The 20,912-nt window shown below is 41.1% G+C and overlaps 1 protein-coding gene across 4 annotated transcripts in view; it reads left to right on the forward strand.

Annotated features, from left to right (window-relative positions):
* Positions 1–1,538: 1,538 nt before the first annotated feature.
* MYO6 (myosin VI) overlaps positions 1,539–20,912 on the forward strand; it is a 106,697-nt gene continuing 87,323 nt past the window's right edge. For all 4 annotated transcript variants that reach the window (XM_079298971.1, XM_079298972.1, XM_079298973.1 and 1 more), the window contains exon 1: positions 1,539–1,692. The gene's annotated coding sequence lies outside the window, so the exon portion shown is untranslated. The remainder of the gene's footprint in view (positions 1,693–20,912) is intronic.

The raw sequence follows: 20,912 nt of genomic DNA on the forward strand, positions 1-20,912 counted from the left end.
AGACATGCTTCTTCCAATGAGGGAGAGGCACATCAGAGGGTGAGATAGTGCTCAGCAGTGCTTTGATTGTTTACACTGAAACTATTTTCTGGATCGTTTCCTGACATTGTATCCTGTTTTGCTAACAGAGGTGGTTTTAGCCAGTCACCAAATTTACATTTTCATTTACTTGCCCATTCACTTTTTTTTTTCCCCAGATAACAATTATCCTTATCTGTCTTTTACAAATAGCAGTTAAGGCTGACTGTACAAAGTACTGCCCTGAAAGGCAATGCCAAAGACAAACTTCCATGCTCTAGAAGTTATACAGTGTTTTGATTGTCATAATTGTTAAACATTTCAAATTATGTCAAGTGAAGATGCAACCATCAAATTCACCTTGCCACTGTGCAGGCTGTGGAATATTTTAAAAACCAAAACAAGTTCACAGCACATTTCAGGAGTTGTAGGAATGTTAATCGGGACTCAGGATTGAACCCCACCCATGCTCTGCCCAGGATGCAGGATTACTCATGCACCTATAATGTACTGCCATTTTCCTCCCATGTGTACATCCATTCTGATCCTTCACAGACCCCCGGAGTTTCTCTAGGTTCCCCTTAAAGAAACCACTGGGATTTCTCTTTGTGCTCTAAAAGAGGCCAAGGCATTGTCATGACTGTCATATCTACACGGGCAGTTATGGCTTGAAGAAACTTATGTAAATTATTTATTAGCTCGTGGCTGTACCCACTACAATTTGAGTTGTCCAAACACTCAAAAAGGATGAAGTGAAACATACCCTGCTTAACGAAATGTAGCTAGAGCTGCAAAATCAAGGACAACACAAGATTTTGAAGTATGAGCTAGTCTGTTTCCCTTTGCCAGTGTCAGGTGGGGAACAAGGAGGCTTTGCGCGTACAGTCGGGGTCATTGTGGTGCTCTCGGCGTTGTGTGGAGAGAAGCACAGTGCTCTGGCAAAGCTGACGAACCAGCTGGCCAGGGCAGGAATGAATCGCGGTAAAGCCGAGGGACAGGGAGGCGACGCGGGGCTGCGGCTGTGAGCAGCAGCAGCGCTGACAGCCGGGCTGATGCAATGCCGGCCGCAGGAGCAGACGGATGGCTGCATGGCACACCAGGGAATCCCGCGGAGCACAGGGCGCTGCTCTGCCTTCCAGCAGCGGGACCACCACGGCTGCTGCCACCCGTGCCACAGCGCCGGGGCAGGGCCCGGGCACCCGGCGGGGACACACGGGGCGGGGGAGCGCGGGAGAGGAACCGGCCCCAACCTGCCTCCGACTGCCACGGGTCGTGCAGCGGGAGAGCCGCCGCCCGCTCGGCACCTTTGCTCATGGGGTGGCGGTCAGTAAACACAAAGGCAGCTCCCAAAATCACCCTTTATGCGACCGCGTCGGTAAAAAATAAAGGAAGAGCCCCAGCTCGCACAAAACAAGCCCGGGCCGGCCGCCCCGCAGCACCCCCGCCGCGGCGGGCCCGTGTCAGGCACCCCGGCGCGGAGCGCAGGCCGGGCCGCCCGTGCCGCCGCCCCCCGCCCGCCGGCGCTGCCCCCGCCCCCGGCCGCCCTGTGCCGTGACGTGCCGGGCCGGGCCGGGCCGAGCCGGGCGGCGGGGGCGGCGCTCAGCGGCGCAGCGGCGGCGGCAGGGCTGGCAGCGAGCGGGGCGCCCAGCGCAGCAGCACCTCCTCCAGCAGCAGGTAAGGACGCGGCCTCCCGGCCCCGCCGCCCCTCGCAGCCCCGGGGGAGGCTCGGCCCGGCCGCGGCGCTGCCCCTCGGGCAGCGGGCAGGTGCGATGGGCAGGGCAGGCCAGGGCCGGGCCCGGGGCGGCCAGCGCTCCGCTCCGGCCAGCGCTCCCGCACGGACCTGCCGCGGCTGGTCAGAATCCCTCGGGACTGCGCTTCGCTTCCTTAAATTAACTGTCATGGGAATTCATTCCTTTGCGGGCTTGTTCGGGTTTTGTTAGTATCATCTGTGAAATCCCATCCCCGCGGAGTTACAGCTGTGCTCCCCTCCTTGCTTTAGAAACATTTCTGTGCTGGCGGGATTGTCCTTGTAAGAGAAAATAGAATTTTTACAGCCTTTTCTGGCCGGACGCGGTGTGGCTGGTAGTTGAGTGGAAAAACGCCTTCTGGAATATTTCTGCTGGAAGTACTTTTGCAGGCTGCGGTTTGGAGAGCAGCGTGTGCCGCTGTGATGTGCAGCTAAAACCAATACCCCGTTCCTGTAACTTGTAATGCATGATTCCCATGCATTACTGAATAGGAAAACTCTAAAGGGTTCGTCCCCTTAATGGTCTAGAATACGACTTGCAGTGCAGCAAATGCATTGTTAGTGCTTGTCTAACACTTGGCTCTGCGGTTCTAAACTAGTAAATGCCCCCAGAGGCCTGCAGGATGGAGTTAGCTGAACTAATGAACGGCTGGCTCTGCAGAGGGATGGTTGTTACCTGTTGTTTCAGCGAGTCCTGCTGTCTGCCAGCCCTGTTTTTACAAAGGAAGGAGAAGGAGTATGTCGTGACTTGCGCCCTGTGGTGCTCCGGGGCGAGCAGACCTTTGAGGCGACCAAATTCCTTACAGTTCAGTGGGTATCGCCGGGCTGCGGCGGCCTATGGACCGGCTTCACAGCCATCCCAGGACAAAGGTTGCCACGGGATGAGGCTTCCTTCTGTTGCAAGCGTGACAAATTAACAGGGTGGAGATGAACTCGTGAGTTAAATGTCATCTGCGCTTTTTAAATTTATTTTTAGTGAAAAAAAAAAAACAAACCTAACAAAATTGGAAATATTTTAATTTTAAAAATGTTAGTTTTGAAAGTTTAAAAGTATAAGCAAATGTCTTGCAGTATTTGTTTAAATATAATAAAAGTGCTAGCACGCAAGTTAACTTTTGAATGTATGGTTTATAAAATAACTGTATAAGAAAGATTTCAGTGTTGTTGAGGTGGGAGAGTAAATATCAGAATTATCAGAGCACAAGCTCCAAACCTTTGGGATGTTGCTTTTGATAATGTAGAAATTAAGATTTAGCTTGACAGGATCTTTAGTAGATGTGTTTTTAATGAGTCTCAGTTAATAAACTATTTAGTGAAGGCACAGTTATGCCTCTGACTGTAAAACTATAAAGCCAGCAATGCAAACATAAAGGCAGTAAACTTTCCTGGGAGGCTGAACAACTTTCTGAATTAAAACCATGTCAGTATCAGTTTGCAGAAATTCTCAGTTGGACTAATTTCCCCACCCCCATTATTTCTAGTCAGAGGGGGCATTCCTCTGTAATCTGCACTAAGTACTGTGTCCTTCAGCCTCGGGCATTGCCATGTGCCATTGTTTTGATAATGGGTCAGTATTTTGACCCATTAACAATAATGTTCTCATAAGGAAGGTGAAATAGTGCTTCCTTGTGCCTGGTCTGCCAGGGTAGAGAAGTCTTTGTGACCCAGTTTAACCTTTGTATTTTTGTGGGTTATTTGATAACGCTGGTCTGAAAAAAGATTTCAGGTTTTAGAAATTTTGACAGTCTTATGAGTTATGTGTCAAAGTTGAGTAGGGGCTAGTTTTTTACAGTACAAAATGTGAAAGCACACGATTAAGCTGGCAGGTTCAAAATGAACAAAAGGGGTGTGTTTTTGGTTTTGACCCAATGTGTGGTTACTTAAGCTTTAGAAATCCTTTCTGAAGCATGTGGATATTGAAAGTTTGCAGGGACTTGAAAAGAAGCTGGACAAATTAATGGAAGAAAACCCACTAAGGCTGACTTGTACGGAGTACCTCAAGTAGCTTAGGGAGTCACCAAGCTCAGCAAAGAGCTGGGACAATAGACTGGGAAAGTACTGTCAATTATTTATCAAATTTTTATATTCATTTCAGGCATTGACATAGTGCAGACAACAGACTTACATCTGACCCGGTAGGGCTGCTCTTAGGAAAATTGTTCAGCTGAAGTAAGTTTTTGAGAACAGCTGAACCAAAGAGACCAGGTCTAGAGATAACAACTCTAGGTGATAATCTCCGGAAATGATTTTGAGTCACCATCAAACATCAGTTTAAGCACTGCTGGAGGCAGTTCTGGCACCTTTGTACTTGTTGACATTGATGCCTTTGATCAACAGAATTAGCACAAAATCTGAAGGAGACTGAGTAGGGCTTTCAGACTGTGTTTTTGATGCTCTTCTTTGGAGGACAAGAGGTTTCTGGTAAGTTTGAAGGCAGTATTTGAGTACCAGGTACTATTTTCAGGAAGATCATCCCATGATGCAGATGGTTAAATTGACTTGGCAGTAGCACTATGGAAGCAGATCTGAGGGTTATGTGGGATCTCAAGAAGCACAAAGGATGCAGTACTGTTGGAAGTCCAGCATTTAGCTTTTTTTTGTACTAGAGCAGCTTAATTAACAGGATAAAGTGTTCAGTTTTGGCCACAGCCTGTTAAGAAAAATAAATTTAAATGTCTCCATCTACCAGAAAAGGTCACCAGGGCTTAGGAAGGTTTTGGAAAATGTATCTGCAGAGAATATGTGTGTTGGGAAAGTGTGTTCCACAAAGCTAGACAAGCTCATTTCCAGCCAAAAGAGATGAGATGAGGAGACAGGAAGATGCTAGAATATTAAAATTAGTGAGAAGTGGTCTGTGTTCTTCTGTCAGTGACTGTATCAAAACAGATGAAACTAGTTTGCACCAAAGACTTGATGAAGTTCTTAAAATCTGTTATGCCTTAGGGAAAACTGAAAGAAACTAAAGTTGTGCAATCTGATTTCTGCAAAGGTTTTTGAAAGTCAAATAGGATTTGTGTTAAGGATATATTAAAAACATTCCTCAAAACTCATGCAGGAGCTTGATGATTTCTTCAGGTGCTGTCTGTATTTGGGCTTGAGTTTATGGGGAAAAAAGTAATTTCAGTCGTCAAAAGATGAACATCTTTCAGTGGCTGGTCATCTCATGTTACAGCTTAAGGCATTTGGTTTTAAAATAATTAGTGTTGAGGCAAACTACTGTATTTGACAGCAAAATGTTGTGGTTTAGGAGTATAGCCTGTAATAATGTAGGAAATGTAGGTGTACAACCATACTGTGATTTAAACCAGGAAAATCAGAGGCATAAAACCTGAGGTATTCATCATCTACTCTAGAATATACTCCATGTGGCTTCACAATTTATGTCCTACTGTTACATTATCTTTGACTATGAAAAACTTTTAAAAAAGACTTTCTAGTCCTAATTAAAAAAAAATACAAGTGCTTATCTTTTAAAGTATGCTAGGGATTTTACATGGCAACATTTTAACATAGCTTGCTGTCTATTTTCTACTAGGTTCTACTTTGTTACTTCTTAGAATGACTGACTGCTTTAAGTTTGTAGTAAATACTAGTGAAGTGACTTGTGTTTCTGAAGTATTGATAGATACTATATCAATATAAAGAACACAGAAAAATTTAGTTTTTGAACTGATAGCTGTGGATGACTCTTCCCCTTCCTCCAAAAACCCCCAACAAAACCAGCAGTTTTGCAAAGCTGAATGAGAAGCATCAGCAGCCTTCATGGTTTTTACTAAGGCTCTGATGTCAAGAAAAGGGCAGATAAATCTGTGGGCACTTTAGTCTCTGGTGGAATGATTTCTGTAAGTAATGACCATATAAATTTAATATATGTATTTTATTGGAGAAAGAAAGCTAAAGCTTTTGATATGTGGCCATCTTAAAACACCTGTTCAAAAAACCTGATATTAGCCAAAGCAAGTTCTTGTTTTGCTGTTGTTGAGATGTGTGCAGAATCAGAGCAGAGGGTGATGAGGCTGGGTGTGTTTGGTCCTGCTGCTGTGCCATGGTGCTGCAGCTCCAAGGCAAAGCCTGTTGCCATCTGTGGACAGCACAGCCTGGCCTTGAAAAGGTGGTTTGGGACTCCTTGGTGCACTTACACATGCTGACTTCCTCCTGCTGAAAAGGGAGTTGCAGCCAGATGACATTTAACTTGCAGATGCAGTGCTGGCTGCTGCTCCTGTAGCCATGTGTGAGCTCTGCAAGCTAAATTGCAGCTACTGCCAGTAGCAAGGCATGCATGAAAGCTGGGTTAAGTGTGGGTTGGTGTCTGGCTGCTGTGGCTGTGCTGCAAGTCATACCCAGGCGTTGTGTCACTCCTGAAGCACTTCTGCCAAACCAGGGGACCTTCCTCATAACGTGGATGCTGCTTCTCCCTCTGCAAGTGTGTGGATGAAGGGCAGTTTCTGCTTGCTCCAGGGAACGAGAGATGGATGAGGCATCTGGAATTGAACTTCACTTCTTGTATGCACAGCTTGCAGCACTGCTGCTGTGCAGAATGTGGCCAGTCTCCAAACTGGGATCTGATCCTTGCAGTGTCAAATGGAGATGCCATGAGCACTACCAGAACTGGGGTGGCCACATCTGTATGTGCAACTTTTAGGGCTTGATCTACTCCCAGAGAAATTAACAAGAAATTCTCAGTCTTGAGCTGAAAGTCTGAATGAGCCTTGAATTTGTAAATGCTCAACAGAAGGCCTTATTTATTATAAAAGAAAACTTTTTTTTTCTTTTTGTAAACAACATCTCTTAAGAGAGTTTGCTGAATTTATTTTGCAAAGGTAGTTAAACAGACAATTAAATTAAGAGTATTATTTACATAGTGGATAATTGTTTCATGAGCAAATTTGTTTTCCTTGTAATTAACAAGACTTAGCGGACTGCTTTGAAATTTGTAGAGAAAAAAAAAAAAAAAAGAAAGTAGAGAATTTAACAAAGCCAGTTGTTCACAAAAATCTCTTCAGTATTAGCAAGGTCTCTGGCTGCATTTTACAAAAATAGCAGCAACTTCCTGAATTATATCTAAATGTTTCTATGGATCCTTCAGGCCTGAACTGAAGCCATGGAAATATTGTTGCTTTTTGCATTTTGAGCAAGTTCAGATTTGTATGGTCAAGAGCTCTATCCCTCTCATCTGCTATATTGTCTTTGTTGCCACACTCAACAAAGGTTCATTCTCAGTGTTCCAGATCCAAAGGAGCCCAGCTATAAGGTGATGATGTAAGTGCTCTGTATGGGGGAATTGATAGCAATAAACCTCTTTCACCAAGTCCTCTGTGCCAAAGATACACAGTTTTGCTGTGTCTCCTTTTTTCTTGTCAGGGTGAGCTCTGTGTGCAGGGACACCAAACCTGCTTATTGTGGCACTCTCTTCAGGGGAGGCATTGGAGAGTTTTCAGGGAGGATGCTCTGTAGCTGCTCATCCAATTCAAGGTTTAGCAGTGTGCAGCAAGCTTTTCTTGATGTTGGCCTTGCTTATGCACTGCAAAGTTTCCAGGACAGGGAGCAAAGCATTCAGCAATGAAGAACCTGACAAACATTTTTGATGACTTCAGTTTTAACAATTCTGTAGGGTTGCAGTTTTGTGAGAGGTTGGGCTGAGGTAATTGACTGCTGGAGAAAATCTTAATGGCTGCATCTTCTTTGCCCTTCCCAGCAGTGAGGATGGTCATGGGGCTCCTTCACACCCCAGTGCAATCTGCTGGCTCTGCAGAAAGCAACAAATCCCATCACCTTTCTCTTTTCCATATCTGTGCTGCAGAGGTAGCACAGCAGAGGTAGGGGAGGCAGACCAGGGGTGGTAAGTCACTGCTGTTCAACTCACCCTCTCTCAGGAACAATCTATGTTTTTGCAGTCTCTTACACCTGTGTAACCTTCATTGCCTCTACCAAAAGTTAGACAAATGCTTTCAGAGCCCTTTGCAGAGAGAAATACAGACATAAAGAGTATATGTAGGGAATTTAATAGAATCATAGAATCACAGAAGAGCCTGGGTTGGAAAAAACCCTAAAGAGGATCCAGTTCCAAGCCCCTGCTGTGGGCAGGGACATCCAGGCAGAGTCACACACACGGAAAGAGTCATAGAGTAGGATGAGAGAGGATTGTAAAAGATCATGGACTTCAGAGGGCCCTAGGATAATATGGACTTTTATTACTGTGTAAAGATAAAAACACTTGAGTTTAGCACACGTGGTGGTTTTGAGGGTTAGAATGAGTTTATTTTCTGTGTGTTTTTTTTTTTTTTTTTTTTTTTAATTTTTGAAATTGTTGTCTCATTTTCTATGCTCCTATTGAATTATTTTTTTCAGTGTTTGCCAATGTGCTCGTGGCAATGTGCAAATGGCATTCTGCAGTGGATTCTATCATCTCTCTGCTGTACAGCAAGGAGTGTTACTTATGTGCACATGCCAGGAATGATGCTCCTCTTTCTCTCATACTCGTTATCTTGCTTTTCAGTGAGTGTACTGCTGGGCCTGTCAGTCCTTCTCCTCTGATTTTTTTCCAAAATAGAATTTCTAATGGTTTTTACGATTTTAGTAGCTGATCTTCTTTTGGCTGTGGTTAAGAGCATTGCTTCAAAGTTCTTGGGAAACAGAAGAGGGGTGAGGTGGGCTGTTGTAGTTGTGTTGAATTGAAGCTGTTTGGAACAAAGCACTCCTGTTTCTTTTGTACACATGTGTTTTTGCAGATGGTGGGATGCTCGCTGTCTTCATTTGTCATCCCATTACAGTACTCTTGCATCTTCTCAAACACCTGAAATTGGTTATCATCAGACACTTAATCTTGGATTACTTGGACCTTAAGATAGTGTTTGGTTCACTCCATGAATGTCCTCTATTAAAATTTTTTCTCTGTGGATGTTCAGACATGCACTATAAGCTTTTGAAAAAGTTTTGCACCTTAGTATTTTTTAGATCATTTATGCAAGAACAAATTTTAGGCTTAAGGGGAAGGATGTTTTTTGAAATGCCTTTTGTGTCATATTCTGATGGTAATCTGAAACAAATTTTAGATCTTCTTTTATGTTTTGCTGTAAAGTTCTACATCCTTTCAAAGGCAAAAGACTATTTCTTACTAACTCAGGGAGAAGAATCTTAGCCATGAAGTTTCTTAGTCTTTTATCATGCTGTACAAGTCATGTCTTGCTCAAAAGGTCAACACCCACAGATCATGGTTTTTTTTCAGTTCAGTGGTCTAAGTAGCTGCTTTTCTTGTGGCTGTGGGAATCTTTCCTATTGACAATGAACATGCATTCTTTTGATGATATGACATCTGATGCTATGGGTATTTCTGGGTTATGTGCTAAATGACATATATTCATCACCAAAGCAGCAACAACAATCATAAAAAATGTGTTGACCATATACTCTTACAGATTAATCTCTTTCAGTTTACATCCTTGCAGCTTTTTCCAATTTTGCATACGTGTATATATTTTTGTGAAATATTACATCAGATTTCTTTTAATTTGGAACTAAAAATCGTTTATTTTAGCTATTGTTAAGTTTAGCTTCTTTGTTTCTGTTGCCACAGAGATCTGTGTCTGTTCATGTAGTAGTCAGCCTAGCAGGGGTTATAAAATATGAAGTTGATTCATAGATTTTTTTTTTTTTTAATTGCCCTTTGCAGCTTCTGTTACAGTCTGGAATCAGTTACTGATCTCTTTAGAAAGAGATGATTTTTTTTTTAATGCCTTTAAAAAAATGGAGTTATATTATTTCCTGATATTTTTTGTTTGTTTTTATTTCATAGAAGCTTGGGATTCTGAGTGAGTAATAAGTACTGACTGCTTGAGATGGAAGTGGAAATTTATATGGTTTTAAAAAAAACCAAGCAGCTGTTTGAGATGAGTTGTTTTCAGTATTAATCCTGGTCCCTTTACAAATCCCTTTGGGAGAGAAGAGGGCAGACAAAAGGCACTTCATGTCACTGGCGTGTTTACTGAGTGACTCTGCTGCTTTAGCCCGAGGGAGGAGGTGGAAGCAGGGGAATGGGAAACTGCCAGGAAGAGGAAGAGTATTTTGAGGTGAGCTCCTTAAGAAAGGTTGAAGGGTGATGCCAAGGTGGGAAAGTCTGAGGAGCTGAGAGGACCAAAGGGACCCCAGCAAGAGGAAACACATGAAGATTGTAGAAGAAAAATGCTGTTTTGATGGCTTTTGTGCAAAACAGGTTAACACTGGGGGCTGCTCTTCCTGCCATGCCTGAGCAGGACTTTGAATCCATGTTTTCCTCATCAAAGGTAAGATGCTGCCTGATCCCATTTACATGTCCAGGCACTGACCCTGGGTGTGCCTGCTGTAGGTGTAATACCACAAGGCCTTGCATTTGGGCTAAGTATTTCACCCCAATGCAGGTAAAGATTTTGGATTGACATCTGAAGGTGTGCTAAGGTGTGGTTAGTGATAATTAATGAAAGCTAATTGGGTTATGTTTTTCTAGGACTCAGCATGTTCTCTCTAGCAGCCTCTTATTTCCATTGATCATCCTATTGGAAATGTCCAAGTAGTTTTTAGGGGATCAGGTAAGACAGGAGCCTTCTTAAAAGGAGCTTTTACTTCTCCTTTAGGTATATACAGCGAAGGAAATTTGAATGGGCAAGATGCAGCTGTGTGTGAAGCTGCTGTAGCTTTGTTTTGTTCAGTTTGATCAGCTGCTTAATTTTAAATTCATGGCCTAATTTTGTGAGGAACATTTTATAGGCCTTGCAAACCCACAAAACTAACCAGTAATCTCCAGTCTGACAATGAAAGAGGCACATCTGTGTGAGGACTTTCTTCCCAGGTGTTTAATTTTATTTTGTTTCAGGCCTCTGTGTAAGGAAAAGCTGTGTAACTGTCACACATGCAAAGACAGAGGAGAACTGAGTTGAATGTGAAGTAATAGCCATATTTTTAGAAAAAACAATTTTATGTTGTGACAAATTAGCCTAGTAATATTAGCAAGCATCTGAACAATGTTTGCTGATTGGTGAGAGTGCTGTTTATTTTTGAAGGTTGTGTTTTAGCAGACTTCAGGTTACTACTGTTGAAAAACAAGGATGGTATTTTTTACTTTTTTATGACAAATCACTTTCCTCAAGCATCTCCTCCAGGTGTTTGGACTATGTTGTATTTCTAACATGACCTAAAAGCTTGTAGTAATACCTAGGGAAGTAAAGGAAAACTATTGTGCCTTTTCTATTGTTATACTCCTGTCAAGGTCTGTTTCAATGCTAACAAGAAAAAAATGTGGGAGGAGAATGAAGGGTTTTTAAAAGTCTTCCCTTAGCTGAGGAGCATTTCTCCTTTTTCAGGTAGACCAGGCTGTCTTCCAAGAGCTGGGGCAGGAATGGCATGGTGTGGAGCTTGGGTGCTGCAGGCTATAGCAAGTAATGTGATGCAGACTTTGGTTCAGTGATAGCTGATATCACCTCTTTGCACTGTTGAATGTAATGGCAGTCAAATTTTGACCCAGATGCATGTGATAGCATTGGAGTTCAGCAGAGTGTAGCACATAATGAATGCTCCAGTGGATGTTGTTAGCATGTCACCTGGATTGGCATCCTGGGTTGCATCGTGTCTTGCCCATTGTTCATCTGCCTGGATCACTCTGGTGCAATCTGGGTCCTTGGTGGTGCTTCTTGTGCTGATATTTGTTGACAGCTTCACAGCATGTCTCCCTCTGGATCAGACTTATTTTTTCAGGATCAGCTTCTGCCCTAAAGAATCCCTGTGAAAATTATTTCCAGGACACAAGCCTTTTAAAAATGTATTTATTTATTTATTTTTTCATTGATGTTACACTACTTGCAGGATATCCTGCCTTTTGTGTTTCACAACTTGCTGGCAATGGGAAGGATTTGCATGGCGTCAGATGAGCATGCAGCTTCACATGCTTTTTGTCCACCGCCTATACCAAGACAGATTGCAAATGGAGTTTGTACAATAGAGCAAGTAAAACTGGCTGCATCAGTGTGGTTTGATGAGGATGAAAGAGATGGTGGCTTTTGCTTTACTTATCAGCCAGGCTTGGTGTCTAGTCAAAAGTGGAGAGATGCAGGGCAGAACATGTGGTAGAAGCAGAATTTGAAGACTGGGAAGAGAGTTTAATCCAAAATCTGTGTTTTCTTTGTTTTCTGCCTTTCCTTGTGGAGAATGATCAGTGTCATACCAGTTAGCACTGGATTGGGAATGGCTGTAATTACTTGAAAGCTGTCAATCTACAGTTAACCCTGCTCATCAGGCTGAGGTTTGGAGAGTGATGTGGAGGACGTATTTGCTGCAGGGAACATTCCTGTCCTGGCAAGCTTTGCTCATGTGTGCCCAGCACTGCCTGGGAAGCCCTGCAATGGAATGCACTGGCTCTCCATGCGAGTCAGCAGGAAGGAATACTTTGTGTTGTCACAAGCTATTGTGAGTTGCTGCTCTGCTGGGGACTCCTTTGGTTTTTCACAGTAATTCTTGCCCCAGAGGATAACATGCTGAGCCTGTTCTGGGTCAGCAAAGCCCCTTGTCACCCTGCCAAGAGCACCTTCACAAAGAAAGCCTGATGCCTTTTACCTCCTAAAATGCATGTGGATTCACTACATTCCTGGACCAAAGTAGCAGTCAGTCTTGCTGTTTTGAAAAAATGGAAGTGGGGAGAATACTGTTGCTTTTCAGGCTAATAAGTGCAGCTTAATGTGTAAGGAGGAGGAGGCAGTTTAGACTAGAAGGGCTCGACAAGGGGAGTAACTACCAGACATCCAAAATTATGGATGCTGGTGTTGGGCAGGGTGGTGTAGGCAGAAGCAGCCACATGGGAAAGCGTGATCTGGAGCAGTGGCTGCTGAGCTGGGTGCATGCTGGACAGGGGAGGCTGAGCAGGTGTGGTTGACCTTCCAGGCAGAGCCTTGCTCAGAGGCTCAGCACAGGGCAGGATTAGCACAGCTCCACTGGCAGAATCTGTTTCCCAAAACAAAACGGCATTTTAAGGCTGGAAGAAAAGATAAATTAAGGGACACCTAGAGAAAGGGAAGAAGCCAAGTATCAAAGAAGATGAAAATCATTCACTACAATCAAAGCCTATTTTTTATTTCATTGCTGCAATAAAAGAGCAGGTCAAGCAAAAAATCAGTCCTCAGTCCTATAACTCCTGATGCTTTTCAGTATAAATCTAGTTCAAGAAACCCTTAGTGGTAAAAGCTTACAGGACGGCTGCAGTAGTTATTAGAGCACTTCCTGGGTGGCTCAGCCTTCATCTCCAAAGCCACACCTGGTGTATTAGGGTTTCCTACGCTGTTATTACTGTTACACTGGATGCATTTCCATAATGCTGTCGAAAACTTCTGTATCAAGGGAGGGTCATCACACAGCCCAGGCTGCTGGATATGTGGAGAAATTAGGTAAACTACAGCATCCAGTAAAACTTGAATGAGTTTTATAGAGTGGAAGCTGAAAATAACCTTTTTGATAACCTTTGAAATATAATTGTGTTTCTCTCTTGTACTTGAATGTCAGCAACTTTTGCTAACTTGTCACTTCTAAATGAAAGTTTATTATTTCTTATAGCCATGCAATGATATTTTTGTTTTAGGAAATTTAGATTTGTATTCTTCACAGGTCATAACACTGGGAAATTAGCCAGCATGTTTCGCCCTTGTCTCTGAAGGCAGCATAGAAACTGGATGTACAGGCATTTGATTAATCTTGTTTCCTTTATTGCTCCCAAGTTATTTGAGTTATTCAAGAGGCATGCATTTTTTTTTTTTTTAAAGTTAGAGTAAGCCATAACAGCCAGCAAATTCTTTTCATTAATCACCCAAGCAGAAACTCTGGAAGCTGTGAATTTCCTCTGAACAGAGCATTGCTTCCAAAATGCAATGTCATAGTTTTAATTTATTAATAGAAATAATAAGATAATTCTTCAGACTTTGTGTCCTTCAGTCAATAAAAGGAAGCACATAGTTCCCTGTAATTGAAGACAGGCATGCTATTGTGGAGGGTGGAACAGGACTCTTAGTAAAGAGAGGTGGAGGCTCCAGTAAGTGGTGTGACAGGTACTGATTCATATGTTGATGCATTTTGCAAAATAGGTCTGTTGGTTGTGTTTTGTTTTGGCTTTTTTTTTAGTTCAGTGTGTTGAAAGTTGTATCAGTTGGGCTGCTCTGTACTACATTTTACTCTTTTTGAATTCAGTTGTATTTGAGTTCTTGCCTCAAGACTTCATATAGGTCACTGGGAGGTGACTGAACCCCATGTGATGGTTGCTGTCTCAAAACCAGAGGAACTGGAGTTTTCTGGGTTCCTGAGGAAGCGCCTGACTTGTAATAATCCCCCAGGGTCTTCATCATGCTCACATTCTACACAATTATTTCTTTCACACTGTGTTTTGAACTTTTTCTAAGATGACCTTAAAAGATCTCTAATCATATGATAATGTGAAGCAACTGTACTTAAAAGCTTTTAGTTTTCTAGTTCCCATGAATAATTCAAAACTAAAAACTCATCCCTGAGGAGGACATTTTACTCTAGAAAGGAAATACAGGGAATCTATGAGGAGTTTACTGTTAGCTTCTCCCTGCCCATCCAAGATGACACTCAGGTCATTCAACAGTGTGAAAAAATATCCCTCATGAGAGCAAATTGGAAACATTTCTGTTCATGAGGAGGAATTTGAATTAGTCATATCTAACTTTTGTATTGAATTCCAGATCACTGTAGCTTAAGCTCCCACAGAGCTCAAATTTTGGGTGAAAGAAAATATATATATCCATATATCTGAAGTAAAAAATATATTTGGTGGAATACAAGAAGTGCTGAAGACTTCCAGACTGGAGTTCTAAGGAGAATGTGTGAGTGAACTTGGCTTGCTGCACTGTGGACCACAGGTCCAAGAAGCTGAAGAGGATGCTTTGTAAAGCCTTGGGACAGGGAGTCATCAGGTTGTCTTGTTGTGGGTCCACTGATGATAAGTTTCACATGACCTCACAATGACTGCACATGAAGTCTTTCCTTCAACAGCAGTACAGTCTGTTCTGCATTGCATTCCTCATCTATTAAAAGCTAGTAACGTATTAGTTTTCCATGAAAAAAAATCAGTGACTGATTTGTGGTTTGCTATTTTGAAACCATCAGGGTGAGAGTCTTGCTTGTAATCAGGAATGTGTCAAATGAATGTTTTTAACATGAGGACTTTGTATGTGACTTTTTGAATTATTTTCTAGGCTTTTTCATTGACATCATTAATATTTCTGAGTCTATGGAATATCTGCAAATGCTGAAACCAGCCAGGAATCTGGCTGGTTCTCACATGTTTCTGTCAGGATGCACTAGTGCTTACCTTTGGCTGTGTCTGTGTATATACCAAAAAAAAAATCCCAAAAAAGATGCTTTGCAGACTAGGTGTGACATCTTGTAAATCAGATAGAGAAATACTAAACTAGAGAGGAAAAAAAATAGTCTTAATTTAAAATCTGTGCTAGTGGTTAGAAGTAATTCTTCAAAACATTATCAAAATTGTGTTTAAAATAGTTCCTGTTGCTAGTTTATTGATTTCTGTTTCCACTGGCTGTGTATTACAGCTTTTTCTGCTAGATTGAAGCATTCTGTAGTTCGTTTTCTATGTAAATATTACATGTACTTGACCTGTCATTACATGACCCTTACTGTTTTTTCTTTGGCAAAGAGTTGTTTAAAACCAGATGGAATTTCTGCGTGGCTGGTACAGAGCATTTAGAGGAAAGTTGTGCAAGGAGATGTCTTGCCTTAACCTTGGAAGAACAAAGGGATGTGTCTTTGAGGTTAGAAATTAGTAATAATGTATTTTCAGTAGGAAGGGTTTTGAAACTATTGGTTTAGATTGTTCTAGAATTGAAGGAAGGCTTTAAACATGCTGCTTTTGATCACAGAAGGTGTTACAATTAAAAAATATAAGAAGATTTAAGTATCTTTGAAGCATGCTTAAGAGCTATTTCACGTTATCCTCTTCTCTAATTGATTAACTGGATAATAGGTTTAAATGTGCCAAATAACAAAACCCATGGATTCCATAACACCTGATCTGAAATGATCTAATTAACTTTGGGTTTTCCTCTTGTGTTACCTGGGTGAATCCTAATGATGTACAGCAGATTGTATTAAATTGGCCTCTTTCTTGGAAATAGTGTTGAGAAAATTAGAAATTTTTTCAAGAATGTCAATTAGATAAAAGTACTGAGTAGAAATGTCCGTTTCATGCTTTCTGGTCCTTCTCACTCATATAGGCAAATCCATTTGATTACCTGTCTTGATGGTTTTGATATTGAGTGCATTGTCTGCCCATGGTGTATCTAGGCATGTAGCTGAAACATGGTTTGACCTGTGATGTCAGTTTTGCTAGTTAAAAAATCATTGAGTCTTTTTGATTTCTGGACCCTCTGAAATTTCTGCTGAGCACTATTCTGCTGAATTTTTGTCATAAATTTCATATATGTGAGGTCTTTGAAATATTACTTCTTTTTAATCTCCTTTTTGGGGGTCGCTAAACCAGCAGTTATTTTTAACTGTTCTAGAGGAGTGTTATTTAAATCCTAGATTTTATATGGGTCAAATCTCTGTGACCCACAAAAAGTGCCTTAGTTTTGAGAAACACAATGAATGTGAATTGTCCTTGACATGAGATAGCTCAAGGAAACCTTGGTAGTAAGGTCCAGAAGGTTTGTTGATGAAGGTTCTGTTAAATTTTCCTTTTTTTCCCTTTATGTTGCACAAACAGAAAAAAATACAGTTGTTTGGTAAACACTATATGTATGTTCTTATATTGAAATGTTTAAAAAATTGTATTTATTTGCTGATGATCAAAATCATGCTTTCCTAGATTGGCTTTGAACATCTGAAGTCAGGTTGTGTCCAAAGAATTCAGACCATGCTTGTATGTATTTTAGACTTATTTAAAATATTTTTTTCTCCCCAAAATATTGCAGGTAGTATTAGGTGGGAAGATAGGAATACTTGCTGAACAAAATTTTCCAAGCAATTAAAAACAACATTGGGTTTGGGAAGGTCTGAGTTTTAAACCTGAATCATTATGAAAATGAACTTAACATTTTGGATATGCTTGTATTGTGTATGAAATATTTTGCTTCTAATAAAGGGAAACTTTTATGTCAAAAGGGCTATATACTCCTATGTCTACTTGTAATTCAAAGTTCATACAGGCTTACTTTGTTTATTTTTAACACAGAATCATAGAATGGTTTTGGTTGGAAGGAACTTTCCAACATGTAGTTCCAATGCCCTTCCATGGATGGGAACACGTTTCACTAGACCAGGTTGCTCAAAGCCACACTTTCAGGATGGGGCACCCACAAGATCCCTGGACAATCACTTTCAGCACCTCCCCACCCTCTTAGTAAAGAATTGCTTAGAAGTACAGATCATACATGTTGGCAGAGATCTTTTTCTGTTGTTGCTGGGACTCCTACTGCCTGTGTTGGGGATAAGGGTACCAAGAAATGGGAAATGTGACTTTTGTCCTGGGTTCTCTCCTCCTGGCAGGAGGATGAGAGAGCTTTACTTGAGTTTTTTTGTGGTGGTATCTGTGGGTTTGTGGGGAAGAGTTGACATTGCACCAGTCTTTTATTTGGGAGCTTTAAGCTTCTGTATGGGAGCCTTTTGCACTCCCCTTGAGGATATTTTTAATATTTTCTTTTAGTGTGTTTTTTAAACAATTTGTATTTGTGTTTTATATATTGTCCATAAATGAAATAAAAGTTTACTTTTTATACTGTGATGCTGGAACAGGAATGGAAATTTTGATACGTGGTTAGGTCCGAGCAATTGCAAATGCTGGCTGTGCTTTTGACTTAAAGCCCTAATTCATATCTCTCCTGTCTGAAAAGCAGCAGTAAGATTAATTACCAGAGACAGGAATCTATACCCTAGTTTTAGACAAAACATGATGATTATTTGTAGGCTGAATAAGTACAGTCTTTTGTTTGGACTGCTGAACAGGGTTATGTTGAAACGTGCAGGAACAGGACTTACTCGCATTCCTGTTGCTGTTGCTTCCACATTTCCAGTGCACAGCATCATCTGATGGGTAGCCAGTGGTGAATTACCAGCTAAGCATGCAAGTGATGTTTGGCTTTGAGACCAGTTTGATTAGACAACAGTAATGTCTGTGTGAGGGGTGCTTGACAGGCACTTGAAGTGCCGTGTGCCTGGGTGGGCTGGGGAGAGCTGCCTGCTGCAGGCTCACAGGATGGGGTCTGCTAAAGCATCTTGACAACTCAGGTGGAACTGAAGATAATTTACTAAAACTTTGTGTTTAAGAGGGTGAGATCACTACAATTATATAAGCTCTGAAGGGTGAAACTTGTGTCTAGCTGTTGTTTGAACTCTAAGAAGCATACATTTAAAGTATTGAACTTCAGAGGTCTAAGGCAGAAATTTTGTGTTGTAGTAGCAATAGTCTGTCCTTGAGGAGGAGAGAAGAAAGAAAAACTTAGTTTATGTTACTTAGAACAACTATCTTTGGATTGTTTTAAGGCTCTTTTTCCTGGTTAATGATGAGATATGATTGGTAGTTATGTATTATATGATCACTCCTGCTTGGTATTAAAAAGTAAAGCCAAGATAAAAATGGCTATAAAGTTGAAGTGCAGATTAAAAAGGGGGAAATGTACTGTAACCTGGTTTGTCACTAGATTAGAACAAGAGTCTTTTTTTCATGCCAGTAGCCATCAGCAGCTGAATAAAGATTGAGTAAAGGTGTGTCTCCATTAATGTTTTAGTTCATCTCAGGAGTTTACTATAATATTGAACCTCCTGATTGTCTGCATTGGAACCTATTTGGATGAAACCAGCCTGGAAGATGCTACTCAGAAAAACATCTCATAATCTGCAGATGTGAATTCATATTCAGTTGGGGGTACCAGACTAGAGATACATGGTACAAATTAGAACTAGCAAAACCCTCAAGATGACTGTAGCATGGGCACTGGTCCCTCAGTGCTGCTGGTTCAGTGTTATGCAGTTACTCCTACTGTACCATGTTATTTGCTAACAGAGGTGTATCTCTTGAGTTTAAAACTTTTCCTCCAGATTTATGTCAGGAAAAATAATGACTGGGAAAAAAGTGTAAATAAATATACCCTCTGTTTCTGAAATTCTCTTTTTATTGACATAATGGTTATTGATAAAATCTTTGCAATTAGTAGAAAAGAAAGAAAAGTCCAAAACAGAAATATCTTAAATTGGCCATTCAAGTCTTCTATATGTTTGATTTTGAAAGCATAATATTTTGTTTGCCCTACGGTGTGTTCAGTTTAATTCAAAATATTGTATGAAGGACTAAAAAGCAACAAAATGAAAGAAGTGTGTTACTTAGAGTTGAAAGTAATATAGGTGTTTTCATTTACCATTTTGTCCCTGAGGTGAAAGTTATTGTTATATGCTCCTAATCCTACCACAATCTTAAATTCTTGAATATTTGTTAAAGAGAGGAAAATTAAATTGAAATTAAATATTCATGCAGTTGAAAAAGAAAAAAAATGCCTATGATAATAGCAGTATGTTTTTATTTAGCAGAGCTTCACTCTGTTGTCTGATCTTAGATCCATTACTCCCTTAAAAATATCTAACCATATCCAGATTATCACTGGATGGACACTGCTTGGACATCTAGATTGAAACCATTGCAGCTGAATTAAATGAAGACTGCATGAGCAGGACTTGGTGACCTGGTGTTATTTGTTCATGTTATTTGTTATTTGTTTCCTAGCCTCTGGAGATGCATTTTTTTGTATAGAATATTTTGCATGGTCTGAAATGAAGGCTTAAGTGCCATGAATAAATGCTTTGAGTTCCTGACCCCAACTGGGAAATAGCAATGGCAGCGTAACAGTGCTCATTCTCCCAGAAATTTTTTCCAGCTGTAATTGTTCAGGAAGTTTTGAATTTAAAAACACCTGAGCTGCATTTTGTGTCTGAATTTACAACCCGACTAAAAGCTTTCCTTAACTTTCCTTAACTACTTCTTGCTTCTTTGCCAAAATAAATAGGCTGATCTTGGCATGTGATTGTGGTGGTTTGTCCTCTGCATGAGTTTCTGTATAGAATTTGTAATTATGCTTAAGGGCTGGTCCTGGGAGCCGTGATTCTGCATAAGTTATTTCCAGTTCACTTTCATATCAGATATATTGAGACTGTGTGTGCCTGTGGTTGCCATGCAGTTCCCAGCCTCAGGGGTGGTTCTCTTCTCTTGCCTGGGAAGAGAGAGTGTGTTTGCTCTGCTGCCTGCACAATGACACCTGCTACTGAAAACCTTACAGCTATCCCCGATTTCTTCTAAAATATACTTTGGGCTAAGTCTTGTCTCTTGTAACAAGTGGGCAGAAAATTTATAGCCATTTTTGTGGTGTTGCTGGTTGGTAATTTTTACTTGTTGACTTCGATAGAATTGTGAGCAGGGATGTACTTTCTTGCAGCGTGCTTGTTAAATTAATAAATAACATTTTTATACATCATGTGAATGGGCAGTAACATTCAGGAGCTCTATTTGTGGTACTAAAATCAGTTGGTAAAGTGAGGTTGGACTTTGATTTCAATCTTCTAACTATTTTGTGAACAAGAAGTAAATGTGATGTTCTTGAGACAGATTTCTTATAACTCATGATTCATAAAAGTATTGGAGCTGTAGGAGCTGCATCAGTCAATTTATGTGGCTTCCTGAGACACTGAATCAGTAGTAAGGAAAACAGCCTGTTTGTCTTTGACTGTGGAAAAATCTGAGCAAGGATTAGTCCAGAGTCTATAATGTGCATGACCCTATACCAAAGTTTAGGGAAGCCTAGAACCCTCTCAAACCTTGCAGTGTCTTGCCAAAAAATGAGAGAGTTGAGCTGTGGTCAGGATGTGGCTAATGTGGAAGTTGTTATGGCCTGCAGTTTTCCCTGCTGCCAAGATCCTGTCAGTGCTAATAGCAGATTTTGTCTGGTTTGTTGCTGGCCACATACCAGGCCTTTACAGTACTTGGCCTTCTGTGAAAATGCAAAATATTCATGAACAGTACAAGAATTAAAGGTTATTTTAGAGTCACAGAACGGCTTGAGTTGGAAAGGACCTTTACAGAGATCAAGTCTTACCCCTCTGTCCTCACTAGGTTGTT

This window comes from Erithacus rubecula (assembly GCF_903797595.1).
Source record: "Erithacus rubecula genome assembly, chromosome: 2".
In the NCBI taxonomy this organism is placed as follows: domain Eukaryota; kingdom Metazoa; phylum Chordata; class Aves; order Passeriformes; family Muscicapidae; genus Erithacus; species Erithacus rubecula.